General features: G+C 44.8%; 1 long non-coding RNA gene across 1 annotated transcript in view; it reads right to left on the reverse strand.

Annotated features, from left to right (window-relative positions):
* LOC140427665 (uncharacterized) overlaps positions 1-23,094 on the reverse strand; it is a 106,222-nt gene that overhangs the window by 20,228 nt on the left and 62,900 nt on the right. Inside the window, exon 2 of the long non-coding RNA XR_011948584.1 lies at positions 15,384-15,500. This is a non-coding gene — a long non-coding RNA (uncharacterized lncRNA). The remainder of the gene's footprint in view (positions 1-15,383; positions 15,501-23,094) is intronic.

The following is a 23,094-nucleotide window of genomic DNA, read 5'->3' on the forward strand; positions in this document are numbered from 1 at the left end:
TTCCATAGATTCACAACCCTTTGGGTGAAGAAGTTCCTCCTAAACTCAGTCCTAAATCTACTTCCCCTTATTTTGAGGCGATGCTTTCACCCGCCAGTGGAAACAACCTGCCCGCATCTATCCTATCTATTCCCTTCATAATTTTATATGTTTATATAAGATCCACCCTCATCTTTCTAAATTCCAACGAGTACAGTCCCAGCCTACTCAACCTCTCCTCGTAATCCAACCCCTTCAGCTCTGGGATTAACCTAGTGAATCTCCTCTGCACACCCTCCAGTGCCAGTACGTCCTTTCTCAAGTAAGGAGACCAAAACTGAACACAATACTCCAGGTGTGGAGAACCTTCCTGTTTTATTTCTTTTAGTATTCCTGGTCCTATTCACTGAGCTCCCCTCAGTCACTGTACCTTGTACTGTCCCCCTTTTTGATTTTTGACTATGGCTTCTCTGCCTTACACTTTCCCCCTTTCTGCCTTTTGTTTCTGTCCCTGTTTTACTACCTTCCAACTTCCTGCATCGGTTCCCATCCCCCTGCCACATTAGTTTAAACCCTCCCCAACAGCTCCAGCAAACACCGCCCCCCTAGGACATCGGTTCCAGTCCTGCCGAGGTGCAGACCGTCCGGTTTGTACTGGTCCCACCTCCCCCAGAACCGGTTCCAATGCCTCCCTCTTGCACCATCCCTCGAGCCATGCATTCATCCTATCTACCCTGACATTTCTACTCTGACTAGCTCGTGGCACTGGTGGCAATCCTGAGATTACTACCTTTGAGGTCCAACTTTTTAGTTTAACTCCTAACTCCGTGAATTCAGCTTGTAGGACCTCATCCCGTTTTTTACCTATGTCATTGATGCCTATGTGCACCACGACAGCTGGCTGTTCACCCCACCCCACCCTGGAATGGCCTCCTCCTGCCTCTTGTTTCTATGTATGTTTCTAACAGGTCCTGAGAATTGAATTCTTGGACTTTCCTCGTATATTTGGGTCTGTCCTCCCCTGGATCCTATCAATAAGTAATGCACGCACTGAAAAGTTAAAGGGTGGAATTCTCCGTCCCGCCGCACATGTTCTCTGGTGTGGTGCACCCTTGCCGGCAGGGGGATCCTTCATATCGCTAGCCAGCCATTGGGGTTTCCCATTGTTGGCACCCCCATGCTGTCGGGAAATCCGGGGGCGTGAGTGGGCTGCCGACAAAGGGGAGGATCCCGCCGATGGAGAATCCCACCCAAATGTTATTTTCCAATATTTCTCAAAAGTTAATTCCAACCAGTTGTTTCTACATGAATGAGTTTTTACATTGGAGGGTAGCTGTTATGCTTGATTTCCATAATTTTGATGCTGATGAGGCCAGTTTGTGCCAGTTGATTTAGTTGTTACCATTTTTTCTGTCAGACGGTTTCAGGATTTGAGCCTCTCACAGAGATATAAATTGGGATTCCCGTGTAGTGTTCAGGGAGTGGTGATCGCTTGAGAATTTGGGTCAGATTTCCGAAGCCCTACTCCCGCCTCCATCCTCCGCCATTTCCTGCTATCAGGATATCCCAGTCCCGTCGATGTCTGCACCGTTTTACATGTCTTGCAGGTTCTACCCGTGGGAATTCCAACTCGGGGGGTTGGTGTCGGTGGGACCGGACGATCGCGCCGTTGGGTAGGGGTGAAAAAGCCCGCTCTTTGACCTTCTTTCTCCCCATTCTTGCACCTCCTGTGACTTGGTTTTTGAACGTGTAACGGTCACTAGGGTGGCAAGGTGGTTAGCACTGCTGCTTCAGCACCCTCTAGCTGAAGAAATTCTTCCTCAACTCTGAGGAGCCCATCCATATCCTCTTCATGTATTACTGGTAATGTACTCTGTCATTTTGCATCCAAAGTCCTGGCAACTCTTGACAGTGACACAGATACACTTGTGATTGTGGTATTTCTAGATGAACTGTGCAGCAGGAATCATTCTTCCCACCTCCAGATCACAGTTCACGACCTCACTCGGACATACATCGCACCTGCCCCATTTCTGATGCCGATGAGAATAGCTGAATCCAGAATCGAGGTAGGATCTCTTAATGCAGATCAATTTTTCCTGACCTCATCTCAATTTTCGGCTTAACTGGGACCATGAAAATCCATGAAAACTAGAACTTAATCAAAAATTTCATCCAGGGCAACAAGTTGAGCTCTGGCTTGTTTCGGCCAGACCATGAAAGATTTAATCCCACTTCCAGAGTATTGAGTACATAATCTAGGCTGACACACAGTGCAGGACCGAATAAATGCTGCACTGTCGATAATGCCGCCTGTAGTGATATCATGGTTTTGTTGTAATTCACTGGCTAACCACTAGGAGTCTCATTAGTATATAAGTGAATGTTAGAGTCAGGTGACCTCAGACTGACTCGGGAGCTGGGGAGAGGTTGCTTGTGCATGGGTCATACTGTTATTCATTTGTTGTTTGTGTATATGTGACTCACAGTTAATGTTAATAAATCATTTATAGCTTTAACTACATGTGTTCAAGTAATATAAAAATGGCCATCCGACAAGAACCATCTTTCAGATTGGATATTATACACAGGCCCTATCTGTTTACATTGGTAGATATAAAAGATCCCATGGTACTAAGAGGAACAGGGGAGTTATCCAATAACCTGGCCAATATTTATCCTTCAAACAACATATTTAAAACAGGTGGTTGGATCATCATCTCAGTGCTGAGTAGGGGAGTTTGCTGAGAGAAAATTGGCTGCCTCATTTCTTCCATGATGTGGAGATGCCGGCGTTCGACTGGGGTGAGCACAGTCAGAAGCCTTACAACACCAGGTTAAAGTCCAACAGGTTTGTTTCGAATCACTAGCTTTCGGAGCACAGCTCCTTCCTTTGGTGATTCAAAACAAATCTGCTGGACTTTAACCTGGTGTTGCAAGACTTCTTACTGTGCTCTTTTCTTACATTACAACAGTATCTGCAGTTCAAACGCACTGTTGTTAAGTTTTCAGATGCTACAAAGATATGTAGAGGAACAGGTAGTATTGAGGAAGCAGGGGTGCTGCTGAAGGACTTGGGCAAAGAAGTGGCAGATGGAATACACTAGGGAAAAGTGTGAAGTTATGCACTTTGGAAGGAGGAATGGAGGCAGCTCAGCGGGCTAGACAGCTGGTTTGTGATGCAGAACAAGGCCAGCAGCACGGGTTCAATTCCCATACAAGCTTACCCGAACAGGTGCTGGAATGTGGCGACTAGGGGCTTTTCACAGGAACTTCATACTTGTGACAATAAAAGATTATTATTATTATTGGACTATTTTCTAAATGCGGAAATAAATAAGCACACAGGGACTTATGAGTCCTTGTTCACAATTCTCTCAAGGTTAACGTGCAGGTTCAGTCGGCAGTTCGGAAGGCAAATGCAATGTTAGCATTCATGTCGAGAGGGCTAGAATACGAGAGCAGAGATGTATTTCTGAGGCTGTATAAGGCTCCTGTCAGACCCCATTTGGAGTATTGTGAGCAGTTTTGGGCCCCGTATCTCAGGAAGAATGTGTTGGCCTTGGAAAGGGTTCAGAAGAATGTTCAGAAGAATGATACCTGGAATGAAGAGCTTGCCGTAGGAGAAATGGTTGAGGACTCTGGGTCTTTCTCGTTGGAGTTTAGAAGGATGGGGAGGTCTTATTGAAACTTACTGGATACTGCGAGGCCTGGATAGAGTGAACATGGAGAGGATGTTTCCACTTGTAGGAAAAACTAGAAGCAGAGGACACAATCTCAGACTAAAGGGATGATCCTTTAAAACAGAGATGAGGAGGAATTTTGTCAGCCAGAGGGTGGTGAATCCGTGGAACTCTTTGCTGCAGAAGGCTGTGGAGGCCAAACCACTGAGTGTCTTTAAGACAGAGAGAGATAAGTTCTTGATTAATAAGGGGATCAGGGATTATGGGGAGAAGGTTGGAGAATGGGGATGAAAAAATATCAGCCATGATTGAATGGCGGAGCAGACTCGATGGGCCGAGTGGCCTAATTCTGCTCCTATTTCTTATGGTCTTATGTGAGGACACTCTGAGGTCAGGAAGGCACCCAAATAATTAAAAGCCTCTGACTATGCTTTTCTTGAGTAATTCCATGCTCTGGCAAGCAAATGCCCAAGGTTTGTTTTTTACTTAATAATTCGAATTTGACAGTGGCCAAAATAGAATATACCAGGAACTGCTTCAATCTCATAACCACTTCCTATAACACTCTTTCCATCATACTTTGTTGATAACAGTTCTGGTCATAATAAAAAAATAATAATCCTGAGACCATGAGATATCTCGGGGAGATTTGCGAGTATATTTGTGATTATAGAAGATGCTGTTGGGGAGGGAGTAATTACATTAGAAAATCTCATCTCAGGCCAGCGTCACTGTCTGTATTCTCGACGTTGCCCAAATCCTTTAATCAGATTATTTTCCCCAAGCAGGGAGACCTGATGGCATCCCTGTGCGCTCGATAGGAGAATTCGCATTTCAACTCAGTGTACTGCTGACAAGTATTCTCAACAAATAACATGGTATTGACAATGCCCCCTGCCAGTGGAAGTAAGCCATCATCACCTCTCACGCCTAAAGTCAACCCCAGCTACTGTTGAGAATGTGTGTCCCATCTATCTCACTCATTTCTCCTAAATTAGCTGAAAGCTTCACTGCGAAGTGGATGATAAGTGGTGTGGCAAAACATCAGCAGTTTGGTAATGGAAGGGGATTGTCTACAGTATATAATGTTGAGAATCTCCTCAATTAGCTCTGAGTTAACGCTGACAAACAGAAATCATCAACAGTAGTGCTAACTGATTTTAGCAAATGGTTTCACATGTAGAGCACAATATTGCAAGCAATGAGCGAGCCTGTCCGGTGTACAATAGAGCTTGGACTTTCTCAACAGTCGATGACAATGGGCGGGATTCTCTGTTCCCGAGTCTGAGTAGTCCCACCAGCGGGAGAATCGGGATTCCGGTTGTCGCTACGAGTGGCGCCCGGGTGCAAATCGCAGTTCTTTGGCATGCAAATATTTGCAGAGCGACAAGTGCTTCCGATTCCCATCACTCTCCATCCAGGGAGGAGCATCTTCCCCCCACCACAGAAATAACAAGTAACCCCCCCCCCAACACGACACACGCATGAGGGTGACCCAACCCCCCCCCCCCCCAACATAGCAAGTACTCTCCATTGATCCTAACCACAATGTTTCTAAAGATTCAGGTCTTGATCACTTCAACGATGCTAAGTGTTTTGTGCAGTTACAAAATAGTTGCTTTGAAGTGGCCTGAAGCTGTCTTGAGATGCATCCAAGCGTGAAGGGAAAAATAAATAAAGTAACCCCCCCAGAAGCTATGTCTGAACCAGTAAGGTGTCAATCACAGGGTAGTGAAAGATACTGCTCTGTGAAATTGAATGGATGCTTAGAATTTCAAAAGATCTCAGGGGATTTGAAGTATTTTCAAGTGTTGAGGGGTTTCTAGGAAGACTCTGACAATTCAAAAAGTATCAGTTTCAAAGCCATGGGGCTGAGGGAGCAGATGTTAGGAAAGGGAAAGTATTCCTGCGTTGATTCTTCACTGAACTGCCTGGACTCCTCATCAGCTGTCAGGCAGAACCGGTCAGGGTGAGGAGGTCACTTCAGAATTAAACAAGTCTGGCCAGGATGATGCTGTTGAACAGAGGCTGCCCGAGATCACCAAGGCCGGATTCCCGATCGCAGCGGCAGAGAATGTAGAATCACAAGTGTTCAATATGAATTGAGTACTTCCAATTACGTGCTGAGGTCATACAAGAAAACAAATTAGGCCTACCATCAAAGAATCCCGACAGTGCAGACGGAGCCATTTGGCCCATCAAGTCTGCACCTCCCCTCTGAAAGTGCACCCTACCTCGGCGCATTCCCCGCCCTATCCCGGTAACCCCACTTAACCTTTGGGCAGCAAGCAGAAATTTAGCACGACCAATCCTCCTAACTTGCACATCCTTGGACTGTGGGAGGAAACCGGAGCACTGGGAGAAAACCCACGCAGACACGGGGAGAACGTGCAGACTCTACACTGTGACCCAAAGCTAGAATCGAACCGGGAAGCCTGGTGCTGTGAGGTAGCAGTGCTGACCACTGTGCCGCCGAGCCGTCAGAAACGATACCTGAATTGATTTCACCACACCTATTCATCGCTGTGGAGGTCTTGTGACACAATGGGTTCATCCCTGCCTCTAAGCTAGAAGCTCCAGGTTTGAGTCCCACCTCAGGACTTGATAGCCAAGGAAGGTGTGTTTATAAGATGGTTAAACAGTTTGAGTGGGTGGAGGGGGGAACGGTGGTGCAGTTGTTAGCTCTGCTTCCTCACGGCCGGCCTCAGGTCACTGTCCGTGTGATGTTTTCACATTCACCTTGTGTCTGTGTGGGTCTCACCCCCACAACCCAAGGATGTGCAGTGTAGGTGGATTGGCCACGCTAAATTGCTCCTTAATTGGAAAAATAAATAAAAAATACAGTTGGAGTGTATCAACCTGCAAATCGTTCCAACCTGCCAATGGCTGGTGAAAAGAGCGAGGGAGATCTCTGGTCAACCTTGCTTGATGTGGAGTGGCGTCCCTCAAGCTATATGCCCAGCTACCTGTTCCGGGAATCAATAGCTCTGGAAACAGACAAAAGTCTGCGTTAGTGCACACTCGGTGCGGGAAGAGAATTGGAACGGCGAGAAGAGAATTGGAACGGAATTCATCGCTATAAATCTGTGCCTGAGCTGACCCTCTTGGAATATCATAATCAAGGCTACACATCTCACATTCAAGGGGAAATTACTTTTTTGAGTGAATGGGAACAGCGTATCATATGAACCTGAATGCCCAAAACTTGGAGCATAAGTGATCCTGAAATTGTGCAACAAGCGTGCAATAAACTATCAGGAGTCATACGCAAAGTGGTCTCAAATGGGATTACCAAGTGCATGAAATGCTTAAGAAAGTAAACGGACGACTTCACATAGAAGATAGAACTGTACAGCACAGTACAGGCCCACGATGTTGTGCCCAACTAATCTGAAACTAAGATCAAATCAATCTACTCTCAATCATTCTAGTGCACTCCATATGCCTATCCAATAACCGCTTGAAAGTTCCGAAACTGTCCGACTACACTACCATAGCTGGGAGTGCGTTCCACGCCCCAACCACTCTCTGAGTAAAGAACCTATCTCTGACAGCCCTCCGATATCTTCCATCATGAACCTTATAGTTATGCCCCCTTGTAACAGCTACATCCACCCGAGGAAAAAGTACACTTTCTACACTTTCTCAAGAGTCGCAATGTATGTCAAACTGACCCAGTTGGTAGCTCCATAAGACCCATTGTTGAATACACAGCGGCTGTTGGGAATGCTGGACTTCCCAAAGTGCTTTCAGAAACGAGCACTGAAACTGATGTTTGGAACGTGCACCATAGTTACTCTGACACAATCAAGCAACTGGATAGGTGTCTCCCTGCTGAATGGTGGAAAAAGCTCTGCTTGGAGTTCACGAGAAAATCCTTTTTTAAAAAAAATATTTGTATTAATGTTTTCCAGAATTTTTCATAATAAAATATTAATAACAATAATAAAACAAAATAGAGTGAGCATTAACATAGTGCAAAAAGAGAATATATAATAACACGCGACTCAGTCTTCCCACACCATCTCAATGAAGAACTCATCCCCCCCAACCAGTCGACGAACGGCTGCCACCTCCGAGAGAACTCTAGCGTAGACCCTCTTAAGGCAAACTTTATTTTCTCAGGCAGCGAGAAAATTCTTGAATCCCATCTCTTAGCACGACGGAATCAAGAGAAAACACACACTTCAACGTATACAACGAATAGATTACAAGACATCCCAATCCCTACTTTATAAAGCTCATAGATGTTCTCTCATAACTTCCTGGTTTCCAAGTGTCGCATTTAGGGGTTACCCTTATGATGCACTGGGGAATTCAGCTCGGAAGTTCCCAGGTAAGGATTTACCCGGCAATTGCCCAGAAGCGCTAACCTTCTCTGGACAATTGCGCTGGGTTGGGAACCATCTGACCTGAGTGAGGAATGTTTGGTGAGATGGGTGCTTTGGAATCTACGCCGGTGGGTAAGTCTATCGAGAGTGACAAATCCCGAGCGAGTCATGTATTACCAAAATGAATGAGAATTCAAGGAACTCAACCTGACAACCTATGATCTATGGGTTTAGTCCTCAGTGCAGGGTGCAGTAGATGTTTCAGTTTTATTCTGGTAATTAAGGAGACCCACATTTTGCAACGCTTTGTAATTATTTGGAGACTGAAATGGCTGTAAGTGTACAATCATTTTTATTTTAAGATTTTGTCTGTATCTATGTTATGCATGATGATTATCTGTTGTATTTGTACCGTCATCATTATTCAGCACCTGCCACCATGAGCAGCACGGTAGCACAAGTGGATGGCAGTGTGGCTTCACAGCGCCAGGGTCCCAGGTTCGATACCCCGCTGGGCCACTGTGCGGAGTCTGCACGTTCTCCCCGTGTCGGCGTGGGTTTCCTCCGGGTGCTCCGGTTTCCTCCCACAGTCCAAAGACGTGCAGGTTAGATGGATTGGCCATGATAAATTGCCCTTCGTGACAAAACAGGTTAGGAGGAATTATTGGGTTTCAGGGATAGGGTGGAAGTGAGGGCTTAAGTGGGTCGGTGCAGACTCGATGGGCCGAATGGCCTCCTTCTGCACTGTATGTTCTATGAGGACTTTTCAATAGTCATGACCCAAAAAGCAGGATAATAAGAGAATCGCTTACATTTCGCTGAGAAAATGTCTATCGGTGAAAATGCAAAACAAAGAGAAGGATATTAATGGGAATTGTAGCCAAGGTAAGCAGTCATATTCTCAATTATGCTCTTGATTTACTAATTAAAAACTGGTAACATTTGTATTCGTTGTCTCACTGAGTTTTAGATAGAATGCCAAAAATAATTAAATGAGGGGGAAAGAAATAAAAATAATTTGTAAGCCGAGGTGGCTCTCGTTTTATTTAAAATCCGGAAGAAACCCTTTGATCCGTCCTTCGGATTGACAAGCAATTGAATTTAATTCTGAATTTGATAATTAAAAATCCAACCGTTTCAGGAATAATCCTGTATTTTACAGGCCAACATGCGAGGTCAAGTCACACGCACAAAATCCTCAGTAGCACCAATAAATGCAACTCCAAACATATTTAAAATGTCCTTCCTCTCCATTCCTCCATGTGCACAATGGGTTGCAACGTTTGGCCACATAGCCAGAAGGGCCAGCTGATAATTAGTTAGGTTGCTGACAGGATGGGTGAGAGAGAGGGAGTGAGTGAGGCGAAAAAAGAAAAAATGAAAGAGAAATCAAGAGAGTGAAAGGGCGTGATTCAGCCACCACATTGTGCCCGGCACAGAGCCGGATGTGACGGGTGAATTCTGGTGAGCCCCAACGGTTGTGCCTGTGAGACCTCAAACCGAGTGTAGTGATCTCTATATGTGCATGTACACAAGGGGTTAATGTGTAACCAGTAGCGCCACATGATCACTAGAGGCCCGGACCAACAGGGGTATAAAAGACAACCACATTGGGACTCTGGCTCTCTCAGGGGTGCACTGTGACCAGGGCAATAGCAGAGTAGTTCAGATGGCTAGTGGAGTTACGTATAGTTACTGTAGTTCGATCTTGTTAACCTTATCACTAGTATCAAAGTTAAAGAAAAGAACTCATGCAATTATTGTTGTAGTTACTCAATAAACCTTTTGTTACCATTGGACGAGTTCGAGTCTTCTTCATCGAGATTCAGAAGACCTCATCACTAACCAAGGTTTGAGTAGCACATGTTACCTATCACACAGATAACAAAACATGGTACCAGGCGTGTTGGCTTGAACAGAACTAGTTAGATTACGTTAGACAAAAAGAGAAGAAAATTCAGACTGGATATTCGATTGTTGAAGACTTCGCAGCAAATGGATCCTCGACGACTAACTATGGGACTCACTGGACCTCTAGGGCGGCTGGAAACAACCAGCAAATTAAGTTATGACTGGAAAAGATTTGAACAGATATTCCAAATATTTATCGCAGCTAATGATTTAAGCACGGTCTCTGACGCAACGAAAATAGCACGACTACTTTCAATAGGAGGGCATGAAGCTAGAGAAATCTATAAATGCTTTAATTACTTAGAAGGTGAAGACAGCACCAAATTAGAAGTAATACTCAAAAATGTTGATGAACACTGTAAGAGTCAGTCTGGTGAGATGCTGGAAAGATTTAACTCTTGTCATAAATGCCAGAGAAATGGAGGGCCCATCACTGAATTTATTACAAATCTCAAGTTAATACCACAAGGCTGTGATTATGCTGATTTCAGAGACACTATGGTAATGGATCAATTAATTTATGGACTATCTGACAAAAATTTGAAGGAATAGCTTTCACAAGATAGGTATCTAACTCTAGAAACTTCAGTGTAAAAATGCATGGCTTATGAACAAAACCAAAATCAATACTGTGAGTCTTTACAAACACAGAATCAGTATCTAGAACATGTTACCCACCACACAGGTAACAAAACACCAAACACCCATTAGTACTGGTTTCCATAAACGTGGACCAGGCCTGATTGCACCTCAGGGAGGGAGAGGGGGGTGGGGGGGAAGGGGTCTTGGAGACCCCCAAGATGGTACCCTGGCACCCTGGAAGTTCCGCCCTGGCACCTTACGGTGCCCAGTTGCTGCTGCCAGTGTGCCAGGTTGTCACTGCCAAGGGATGGAGCCTGGGGGAGGTCTAGCCCGTGAAAGGTGGTTTGTGAGGTGGGGGGGTATAGGAGGCTTTAGAAAGGTTGGGGGGGGGGGCATAATTGGGATGTCCTGAAAGTGTGTGTGTGTGTGTGTGCGGAGGGGGGGTGGGGGGTAGAGATCAGAGCAGCCATTCAAAATGACCTCTGAGGAGTCGGTCCAGCTGGCACATTCAGCTTCCCAGTGCAGGCAAAATGTCAAAGCTTGGCCTCGACTAGGGAGAAACCTCTCCGAGGCCCAAAAGAATGGCTAAGTGCCATTGAATAGCGGTCTCCATTTCAGCATTGCAGCCATCGCAAAACAACCAGCCAAACGTGTCCGAAACCGCGCCAAGAGATCTTGTAAAAATACAGAAAAAAACCAGTGTGAGAGTGATAGAAAATGAGAGATGCCTTTTACCTGATACTTTTCACCACCTCATAATGTCCCCCCTCCCACCCCAAGCAAGTTAACTCATTTTGAATTGTAGTCAACTGTTGCAATTGAAAGGAATGGAGCAAGGTCCCACAAACTGCACTAAAATAAATGACTGGACCTGTTCGATGAGACACCAGGAGAATTCCACCACTTTTCTTCAATAAGTACCACAACATCCTTTATGTCCACATGCAGGTTAGTCCAAAGAGGTGCCGGTTACGTGGATTGGCCATGATAAATTTTCCTTAGTGACCAAAAAAGGTTAGGAGGGGTTATTGGGTTACGGGATAGGGTGGAAGTCAGGGCTCAAGTGGGTCGGTGCAGACCCGATGCGATGGGCTGAATGGCCTCCTTCTGCACTGTATAGTCTATGTTCTACGTTCTGTGTAGGAAGAGTTTGAGCTTTAACATTACCTGAAAGAATGATTCTAGTGATATTGGGGCCATGCCTCTGTTCTGCACTTGAGTTTTTGTCTGAGGTCTCTGAGATGGTGTTCAAGCCCACAGCCTACCTGAATCAGAGGCATGAATACTACCACGGAGTCAGCGCTGACACCTTTGAGCTTACAGTATGAGTGCTGATCTATTGAGCTGCTTCAGGATTTGACATGGAGAAACTATCCCCTCTGATGACAAAGTCTAGAAAAAGGGGGCACATTCTTAAACCTAGAACCTTCACCCGATGCCTGTATCTATGTATTTACATTGTGTATTTATGTATGCCCTGTGTGTTTTCATGTATGCAATGATCTGATTCGACTGTACGCAGAACAATACTTTTCACTGTACCTCGGTACACGTGACAATAAATCCAATCCAATCCAATACTGAACCATTTTGTATGGAAATCAAAAAGCATCTCCCCTCCCCTTTCCTGCCTCTCAGCAAACAAGGGAAATTTATGATGCCCTCCAGCAGAGGCTATGGATTCAAAGTTAATGGAAAAGGTTTAAGGGCGGCACTGTTTCTTCACAGTGCCAGGGTCCCAGGTTCGATTCCCAGCTTGGGTCACTGTCTGTGCGGAGTCTGCATGTTCTCCCCGTGTCTGCCTGGGTTTCCTCCGGGTGCTCCGGTTTCCTCCCACAAGTCCTGAAAGATGTGCTTGTTTGGTGAATAGGTACCCGAACAGACGCCACAGTGTGGCGACTCGGGGATTTTCACAGTAATTTCATTGCAGTGTTAATGTAAGCCTACTTGCGACACTAATAAAGATTATTATTATTGAGTTGCTTTGGTAAGCATATCAAGAGATTGGGAGAAAAGTCAAGTAAAATAATGTTGAAGTACGTAAAAAGTAAAGTCGCCATAGTCCCAGGTGACCAGAGGCTGCTTTCCCCTTTGAGGGGGAGCGCTGACTGTGGTGATTTAACCTGAGGGTCACAACACCTCAGGCGAGGGGCAAGGTTGAGAAGGCGAGGCCTTCATGAATAACCTCAGCCGGTATGGGAATGGAAACCACACTGTCTTGCTCTGCATCACAAACCAGCTGTCCTACCAACTGAGTTAAACCAGCCTACATTAATGGCTGAATAGGCCCAAGAAGCTAAATGAACTGCTCCTAACGATGATGTGGAGAACATCTGTGGAAATTCACTCCTCCTGCTAACACTGGACAAAGAAACTTGGGCCTGTGCGCATCTAGTAGCATCAGCAAAAGTCTGTTTTCTCCCTCAGAGAGGAGGGCTGATTACAAGACAGGCAATTCAACAAGCAACAATTGCTGGAATTAATCTAGTGGCCAACACGGCAGGACTAAAGGGTAACAATCAGGAATACGATAAAGAGGTCTTGGTAGACGTTCCATGATATACAGGTATGAAATGTAGCACTGGCGGTTCTGAACCAAAGGGCCAAGTGACACAAGTTCAAATCTCACACTGACAAATTCTTGAAATTGAGTTCAATCAAAATCTCTTAGCTTTTCATTTTGGACCAGACCAATTTTCATAAAAACCCAAACTCTTGTAACCAATGGGAAATCAACGCAGTCTGGCCTCCATTTGACTCCAGTCCACGTTAAGCAGTTGAAGCTTGATGCCTTCCTCAAGCGTGGTCGCCAGCCACAAAATGTGATCCTGACGCGCCACATCCCAAGTGGCAAGAAAAAGAATTGCCATTGGAAAAACAATTGGCTAGATTCTCCGTCGGCGGGATCTTCCGTTTCGCCAGCAGCGCACCCATGCCCGCAGATTTCCCGACGGCATGGGGTTACCCACAATGGGAAACCCCATTGGCCGGCTGCCGGAACAGAGAATCCCACTGCCGAAGGGAGCGCGCCGCACCAGAAAACAGGTGCAGCCGTACGGAGACTCCCGCCCAATGACTTTGAACAAGATGCCGTGAATTCAACAGCTCGGCTGCCGGGGGAGGATTTTCAATCTAGGAATAGAAAACATTATTTCGTGAGATACGTTATCAAGGTCTTTAGTACAAGATTTATAACTGACCTAAAATTCTTGATTAGGAATTAACTCACATCTTCATAATGTATTAGAACATAGAACATAGAACTATTGTCTTTACATCACTCATTAAAAACTTAATTAGATAATAAATTAAGTAAAGGTAATTAGTAAAGGTTTGAAAGAGAGCTGGGATTATGGTACTCTCTATTCCTTTGTGCTTTACTTACAATATTTGAAGCATTGTAAGTGCCCTTGTCTATGAATATGGTTTTAAAATGTTTACGTTTTCAACATCATCTTCAAATTGGTCCTCCAGAAAGAAAATTAATGGTGAATACCTGACAAATTCACCTCTACATGGTGGGAAACATATTTGAGAATGGATGGACTTGTATTTATATAGTGCCTAATGGCATCACTTCTCTGTGTCTCAACGCACTGGATATACAATAGATTATTTTTCAGTGTAATTACAATGATGACCGAACGTGGCAGGTATTTTGCAGCAACATTCAACAATCCCCCGGTCCCAGCGCTCAAAGTGGAGAATGCGCTACTGCAACTGATTCAAGATTACTTCAACAGCACTTCCCTTCCCCGTGACTTTTGCCACCAGTAAGGGCAAGGATGGTCAATATTTGCAGGAGATGTGAGACCTCTCAGGTTCCTTGCCATTTTGAACAGGATGACCATCACCATTGCTTCATAGCTACTGGGTCAAGGATATGGAATGTATGTCAAGCCCCCTGGACAGTGGCATTTCCGGGAGAAGGCCCACCAGGCACTGACACTGAAAAAATCCACAATAATCCCGACATTCGGAGGGTCTGTACTTAATTTCAAACGTGGGTCAGTAGGTAACACATTCTTTTTGGAGTCAGAAGGTAATAGGTTCAAGTTCCACAGTAGGGTCTTAAACACTCTTAATCCAGTATTGAGGCAATTTTGCACTGTCAGAAGTATTGTCTTCCAGATGTGTCAATAAACTGAGGTCCCTATCGGATCAGCATTAAAAACATTCCATGGCAAGTTTGAAAAAGTTAAATAAGCAGTGGCGATTTCCTTGTCTTTTGACCAATATTGATCCCATAACTCACACTAAAAACAGCTTATTTGATCAGTGTCTCATTGCTGCATATTCTATACATTATAACAGTGACTACACTTCCAAATGTTCTTCATTGGCTTGAAGTGCTTTTATATATTCGAATGTCATTAAATGTGCAATATATTTTAAAGTATGTTCTTTTTTTTCCCAGTTGCACAGCTGCCTTTTTGTGGTGATTGACCCTGTAAGGGCAACACAGCAGAGTAAGGGTCACATGTCCTGTGCGACCATTCGGGACTCAGGGTGTGGAATCAGCCCATGATGCACGGAAGGACATTGGTTAGCACTGTTGCTTCACAGCGCCAGGGACCCCGGTTCACTTCCCGGCTTGGTCACTGTCTGTGCGGAGTCTGCACATTCCCCCGTGTCTGCGTGGGTTTTCTCCGAGTATTCCGGTTTCCTTCCAAAAGTCCCGAAAGACGTGCTGTTAGGTAAATTGGACATTCTGAATTCTCCCTCAGCGTACCCAAACAGGCGCCGGTATGTGGTGACTAGGGGCTTTTCACAGTAACTTCAATGTAAGCCTACTTGTCACAAAAGATTATTATTGGTGCCAGCAGCTCCGATGCAGAGACACTGTGGAAGCTAGCTGCAGCATTGTGGCTGCTGTACTATTCTTATTAATAAATACCTTCTGTGTTCATTAATGAAGTCTGTGCAATTTCATCTTTATATCTGGCGGCGAGGATAAATTATCCTGACACAGCATCTGGCCAGACACCTGTGAGGAACCTGTTTTATTCGACGTCTGAAAAAAAAAATCACCAGAATGTCTCTCTTTAGATGAATAGACCATTTGAGTCCTGCACAGAGGACTGAACACAATATGTCGAGGAGCTTGGATAGCATTTCCAAGCAAACAAAGTAGAGGAAGAGGCTAAATGGAAAACAATTCTCCTCAGTGGAACTCAAGACTTACAAGCATTTACAGTCTTACAGCACACAGTGCACCCAATTCCAAATCATTTAGTGAACGCATGGATTTAGTGAAGGCTCATCAGTCACACTCCAGAAATTCAAATTTAATTCAAGGGTGAGAGCCCCAGGCAAATCAATTATGACTTACATTGATGAACCAAAGTAATTATCGCAGTATTGTGGTTTTGGAGCCACCCTAAATAACATGTTATGGGAGAGGTTAGTATGTGGTGTGAACAACTAAGCTATTCAATGCAGATTACTGGCAAAGGAAAAGGTGCAGAAAAGCAGCAGAGCATTGCACCATTCCCCTGTTAGGGAAAGAAACTGCACCTAGCTGTGGTACCAAAACCACCAAAGCAGCTGTGGATTTCAGCAACCTACAAAACAAAACATATTAGGCAATTACTCAGTAACACTTAAAGGGGAATGTGACAGACATGGAGGTATCCACACTCCCGAATCATGCACTGGTGAGGTTGGGAATGACATTAAACAAGAAATTAGAGATGCATGTAATAAGGGAATATCAGTGATCATGGGTAATTTTGGACAAATCAAATTAGCCACAATGCCGTAGAGGAGGAATTCTTGGAGTGTATATGGGATGGTTTTCTTGACCAATATGTGGAGGAACCAACTAGAGAGCAGGCCATCTTAGACTGGGTACTGTGTAATGAGAAGGGATTTATTGCCAATCTGGCTGGATGAGACCCCTTGGGGATGAGCGACCATAACATAATAGAATCTTTTATCAAGATGGAGAGTGATTCGGAGACTAGGGTGCTGAATCATAATAAAGGGAAGTATGAGGATATGAGGTGTGAGTCGGCCTTGATAGATTGGGGAGAGTTACTGAAAGGGATGACAGTGGATAGACAATGGCAAACATTCAAGGAACGCATGGAGGAACTACAGCAACTGTTCATTTCTGTTTGGCACAAAAGCAACGGGGGTAAGAGGGCCAATCCATGGCTTACAAAGGAAATTAGAAATCTTATCCGATCCAAGGAAGAAGCATTCAGATTGGCCAAGAAAAATAATAGGTCTGAGGATGGGGAGTAGTTTAGAATTCAGCAAAGAAGGACGAAGGGATTGATTAAGAAGGGGAAATACAGTACGAAAGGAAGCTTGCAGGGAACATAAAGACTGGCACTAAGAGTTTCTACAGATATGTGAAGAGAAAGAGATTGGTAAAGAGAAATGTAGGCCCACTACAGACAGAAACAGGGGAATGCATAATAAGGGACAAGGAAATGGCTGAGCAATTGAATACATACTTTGGTTCTGTCTTCACAAATGAGGACACAAATCAGATCCCAGAAATATTGGTGAATGAAAGGTTTAGTGAGAGGGAAGAACTGAGGGAGATCACCATTAGTTGAGAAATGGTGCTGGGAAAACTGATGGGATTGAAGCCAGATAAATCCCCAGGGCCTGAGAATCTGCATCCCAGAGTGCTTAAGAAGGTGGCTCTGGAACTAGTGGATGCATTGGTGGTCATCTTCAGGGATTCCATAGACTCTGGAACTGTCCCTGAAGATTGGAGGGTAGCTCACGTCACTCCGATATTCAAAAAGGGAGGTCGACAGAAAACAGGGAATAATAGACCAGTAAGCCTAACATCGATAGTAGGGAAAATGCTTGAATCCATTATCAAGGACTTTATAGTGGAACATTTAGAAAGCAGTGGCAGGATCAGTCAGAGTCAGCATGCATTTATGAAGGGAAATTCGTGCTTGAAAAATCTGTTGGAATTCTTTGAAGAGGTAACCAGTACAGTTGATAAGGGGGAGCTAGTCGATGTGGTATATTTGGACTTTTAGAAGGCGTTTGACAAAGTCCCGCATGAGAGATTATTGTGCAAAATTAAAGCACATGGGATTGGAGGAAATGTATTGAAGTGGATAGAAAATTGATTGGTGGAGAGGAAACAAAGAGTAGGGATTAATGGGTCCTTTTCAAATGGTAGGCAGTAACCAGTGGGGTACCACAGGGATCGGTGCTGGGACCACAGAATTCACAATATATATTAATGATTTGGATGAGGGAACAAAATGTAACATCTCAAAGTTTGCAGACGATACCAAATTAGGTGGGAGGGTGAATTGTGACGAGGATGCAAGGATCCTACAGCAAGATCTGGACAGGTTGGGCAAGTGGGCAAACCAATGGCAGATGCAGTATAATTTGGATACATAAATACAGCTGTTACTTTATTGCATGAGTCCCTAATTTCCTGCTAACCACTGTGCCACTGTGCAGCCCCATACATAACTTAGTTCTATCTTCACAAATGAGGACACAAGTAACATACCAGAAATGTTGGATACACAGTGTTTAGTGAGAGGGAGGAACTGGAAGAGATCAGTACTGGTAGAGAAATGGTATTGAAGAAAATTGATGGGATTGAAGGCTGATGAATCGCCAGGGCCTGATAACCTACATCCCAGAGTGGGATTGGTGGTCATCTTTCAAGGTTCCAGAGACTCTGCAATGGTTCCTACAGATTGTAGTGTAGCTAATGTAACTCCACTAGTTTAAAAGGGTGGTAGAGAGAATACAGGGAATTATAGACCAGTCAGCCGGACATCAGTAGTGGGGAAAATTCTAGAATCCATTAACAAAGATTTTACAGCAGTGCACTCCGAAAGCAGTAACAGGATTGGACAGAGTCAACATGGATTTATGAAAGGGAAATCGTACTTGACAAATATACAGTAATTCTTCGAAGGTGTAACCAGTGGTGTTGATGTGGAGGCCCATCGAACCTGCTCCGCCATTCATTATGATCATATCTGATCATCAAACTCAATAGCCTAATCCCGCTTTCCCCCATATCCTTTGATCCACTTCACCATACGTGTTATATCTAACTGCTTCTTGAAAACATACAATGTTTTGGCCTCAACCACTTCCTCTGGCAACGAATTCCACAGGCCCACCACTCTCTGGGTGAAGAAGTTTCTTCCCATTTCTGTCCTAAATGGTCTCCCCCACATCCTCAGACTATGACCCATGGTACTGGACACAGCCACCACCAGGAACATCCTTCCTGCATCTTCCCTGTCATGTCCTGTTAGAATTTTACAGGTTTCTATGAGAGTCCCCTCTCATTCTGCTGAACAATCCTAACCAATTAAATCTCTCCTCGTACATCAGTCCCACCATCCCTGGAATCAGTCTGGTAAACCTTCGCTGCACTCCCTCGAGAGCAAGAACATCCTTCCTCAGATAAGGAGGTCAAAACTGCACACAATACTCCAGATGTGGCCTCACCAAGTCCCTGTCTAATTGTAGCAAGATATCCCTGCCCCTGTACTCGAATCTTCTCGCTATGATGGCCAACATACCATTAGCCTTGTTCACCGCCTGCTGCACCTGCATGCTTACCTTCAGTGATCGGTGTACGAGGACACCAACGTCTCGTTGCACAATCCCCTCTCTCAATTACCGGCCATTCAGATAATAGTCTGCCTTCTTGTTTTTGCGACCAGAGTGGATAACCTCGCATTCCTCCAAATTATATTGCGTCTGCCCACTCACTCAACTTGTCCAAATCACACTTAAGTATCTCTGCATCCTCCTCACAGCTCACCCTCCCACCCAACCTGGCTTTCAGTTGTTGATAGAAGTAGAAAGAGGCAAATTCTATTTGGTTGTTTAAAGGATAGGTTATCCACGAAAACAAAAGTGTTTAATTAGTTGGCTGGATTCTCCCGTCTCCCAGTCACGTGGTTCTCGGCATTGCGCCGATCGCTGGTGGCGGGATTCTCTCCTCCTGCCGCTTGGCAATCGGATTTTCCATTGAAGCGACCCCATGCCGCCAGGAAATACGCAGGCAGGGGTGCGCTGCTGGTGGGAAAAAACAATCCCAACAGCCGGAGAATCGCCTTTTGTCTTTAGATACAGCAAAAGTTATTTTTAGTTGTGATATCTTGACATGCCATCCTTTCAGCTAATAGTTGGAAGTTTGAATTTCTCCTAGAAAGTTATTGGCCTCGGCAGAGATTATTTTTAAAAAATAAAGAAAAGGACTCCACAGTTCAAAATGTTCCCTCTCTGACCTGGAGGGGTCCAGTAATTACCAGGGGCAGCACGGTAGCATTGTGGTTAGCACAATTACTTCACAGCTCCAGGGTCCCAGGTTCGATTCCTGGCTGGGTCACTGTCTGTGCGGAGTCTGCACGTTCTCCCCGTGTCTGCGTGGGTTTCCTCCGGGTGCTCCGGTTTCCTCCCACAGTCCAAAGATGTGCGGGTTCGGTGGATTGGCCATGCTAAATTGCCCTTAGTGTCCAAAATTGCCCTTAGTGTTTGGTGGGGTTACTGGGTAATGGGGATAGGGTGGAGTTGTGGGTTTGGGTGGGGTGCTCTTTCCAAGAGCCGGTGCAGATTCGATGGGCCGAATGTCCTCCTTCTGCACTGTAAATTCTATAATTCTATAATCATGTCATTAAGAGGAGACTCGTTTTTAATTACCGTATTTGAGTTTCTGCAGTGAGTTTAATGGACAATTAAGGTGCAAATCCAGTGTTCTTAAAAATAACAGAGAGGCTACGCGTAGTCAAAATGCTATTGGTGTGAATGGCAGAGTCACCTAATTCAACCCAAAGACGCCTCAGGTTTGTAAATCTCTCAATTGGCTGATCTGTACATTAATCGCGGTGTGTGTAATTAACATCTAGTTATTTTCCCAACAAGATCCAAGCCATTAAGAATTGATCAGGAATCAGCAGTTGGTGTGTCGAGCAGGAGTTGTCAAGAGAGTTTTTTCCATTCAGAAATGGCAAGTGAAATCCCTGAAATTTGAGAGACAGTTGGATGTTGTGTGTGAGTGTGCATGTTCGGGAGGTTGGACAGGTGGTGGGAAGGTGGCACTGGGGGTAGGCAGGAGTTTGAAGGGGGTAGTGTTAGCACTGATGCCTCGCGGCACCGAGGACCCGGGTTCGATCCCGGCCCCGGGTCACTGTCAGTGTGGAGTTTGCACATTCTCCCCACGTCTGCGTGGGTCTCACCCCCACAACTTAAATATGTGCAGGGTAGGTGGATTGGCCAAGCTAAATTGCCCCTTAATTGGAAAAAAAATAACTGGGTACTCTAAATTTATTTTTTAAAAAGGGGGGATGGGGAGAAGAGATTGCGGAAGAAGTTGGAGGAGTGTGTAGGGGTCGTTTTGAGAGTGGTGAGGTGTTGGATGGGAGGTTGAAAGGGGTTAGGGGACAACGTTGGTGTGGGAGGTTGGAGGAGAGATTGAATCCTTAAATGGGGGTTTGGGGGAAATTGGAGGAGGCCCTAAGGCCAATTTTGGACACTAAGGGCAATTTAGCATGGCCAATCCACCTAACCTGCCAGTCTTTGGACTGTGGGAGGAAACCGGTGCACCCGGAGGAAACCCACGCACACACGGGGAGAACGTGCAGACTCCACACAGTATGTGTGCAGATTTGATCTTTCTACTCTGTGAGATTACTGATAAAATAGAATTCAGTTATGCCCCTTGTATGAAATAATTATGTTGAATAATATCATGCAACCAGGCAGAAGAAAGTCATCTTCTACTTGTGCAGAATGGAAAAGGTGTTGTGCAGTTTATCTGGGTTGTGAGTAGTGAATCTTTCCCCCAAATATGAACTTACTATTATCTTATCCGTATGGTGTAATGAGCAGAACATGTTCTTGAGGACTGAGGCAGTCACTGGAATCAGTGTTATCGTCTGCACAGTGTTATAAATAACTAAAGGGATATTTTCCTGTCAAATTAAGCATATTGCACAATGCTATCAAGTAAAATTTGTACTCTCTGATTTAATAGTCACGGTGTGATCACCTATATAGGGTGCACACAAACTAACACGACATCATATCTTTGCTGTTCCTAATATTAATGACCCACGCTGCATATGCATCAAATGACATTTGTAGCAAGGTTCCAACAAGGTGCTCCATACTGAATGATGTGGCAGACACGGGATAATTGCGATCCATCTGCGTCCAACCTCAAATTAGCATTATCAATTTACTAAAACCTTTCTGGGATTATTTGGTGTATGGGTTGGTAAATCTTGAAAGGAGAAAGATATCATGCATGTTTGGAGGGCATGTTAAACTGGGGAGGGGGAAGAAGGGGCCCAGAAACAGGAGAAGTACTTCAGCCCACATTTTATCTCCTTGGCCCTGCGCACAGCCACCAAAGACTGACCCTATTCCAACCATGAAAAACAGGCAATCATTCAGAGTTAGAATACTAGGTTCAGGCAAATGGTGTACCCGAAATAAATTGTATTTCTTTCTAGGATGTTTCTAACAGCTTGCAAGCAAGTTTAATTCACTAATATCCTTTCAACTGTTAAATGTTCAATTTTTTCCATTTAATTAACTTGATTAGAATCTCGAGCACAATCAGCTCAGTCAGCTATTTGTGTAGAACGGACAAAAATCTTTTCATGTGACTGGGGCTAAATGGCTTCCTTCTGTGCTGTATGATTCTTTGTGCAAAATAGTCATTTAGTGTCTTTCTGTCAACATTAAGATCCAGCTAAGTGGGAAATCGTGTTACATGGTGTGATAGTGAGGCATAAAGACCACATCAGCCTGTTAGCCTCAGAACCCTCTGGCTGCCAATTTAATTTGATTTGATTTGATTTATTATTGTCACATGTATTGGTATACAGTGAAAAGTATTGTTTCTTGCATGTCATCCAGACATAGGGAAAGGAGAGACTGCAGAATGCAATGTTACAATCATAAAAGAGTTAGAATTAAATTTTAGAAGCAAAGAACGAGAGTAAAAGATAGAATTAGAGGGTATAGGGCACAGCTTGCAAGAAGCCGCCTCGCTCTGACCATCTTTTTTTTTTACGTCTGCCGGAATGAGCTTGTTTGTAATGATGAAAGGAAGGAGAGAATCCATGAAGAATGGCCACTTGGTGGGGAGTGGGAGATGTTGGAGAGCGAAGTGAGGGAGCAGAGGTGCCACTGTCCTATTTGCTCTCCGCACCCACGTGGCAGATCTTCACCCCCAACGATGTTCCAGCGTCTACTCATATGCAGCCAGTAGCAGGACACAACGCGGGATCCGAGCGTACGTTTCGGGGGAAACGCCCGCTCCACCTCGAACATGCCCAACAAGGGCTTAGGTCCGTGAATACTGTAAACATCTGCCAGTAGACATGCTGGTTAAATTGTCTTTGACCTGCGTGGCGTTGTTCTCTGTTTCCATGAGAGTCCTGGTTGCAAACGCGATGGGGCGCTCCGAATCATCGTCCATGCTGTGGGCAAGGACAGCCCCAACCCTATACGGAGATGCATCGCACATCCTAAGGAGCGGCTTAGATGGGTCAATAACTTGGAAGGACGAAAGTTGCCTCTTCACTTCCGTGAAAGACAACGCTGTGGCTGGACCATTCCCTTTTTCAACAGTCGGT

Source organism: Scyliorhinus torazame, chromosome 8 (assembly GCF_047496885.1).
Source record: "Scyliorhinus torazame isolate Kashiwa2021f chromosome 8, sScyTor2.1, whole genome shotgun sequence".
Taxonomy (NCBI): domain Eukaryota; kingdom Metazoa; phylum Chordata; class Chondrichthyes; order Carcharhiniformes; family Scyliorhinidae; genus Scyliorhinus; species Scyliorhinus torazame.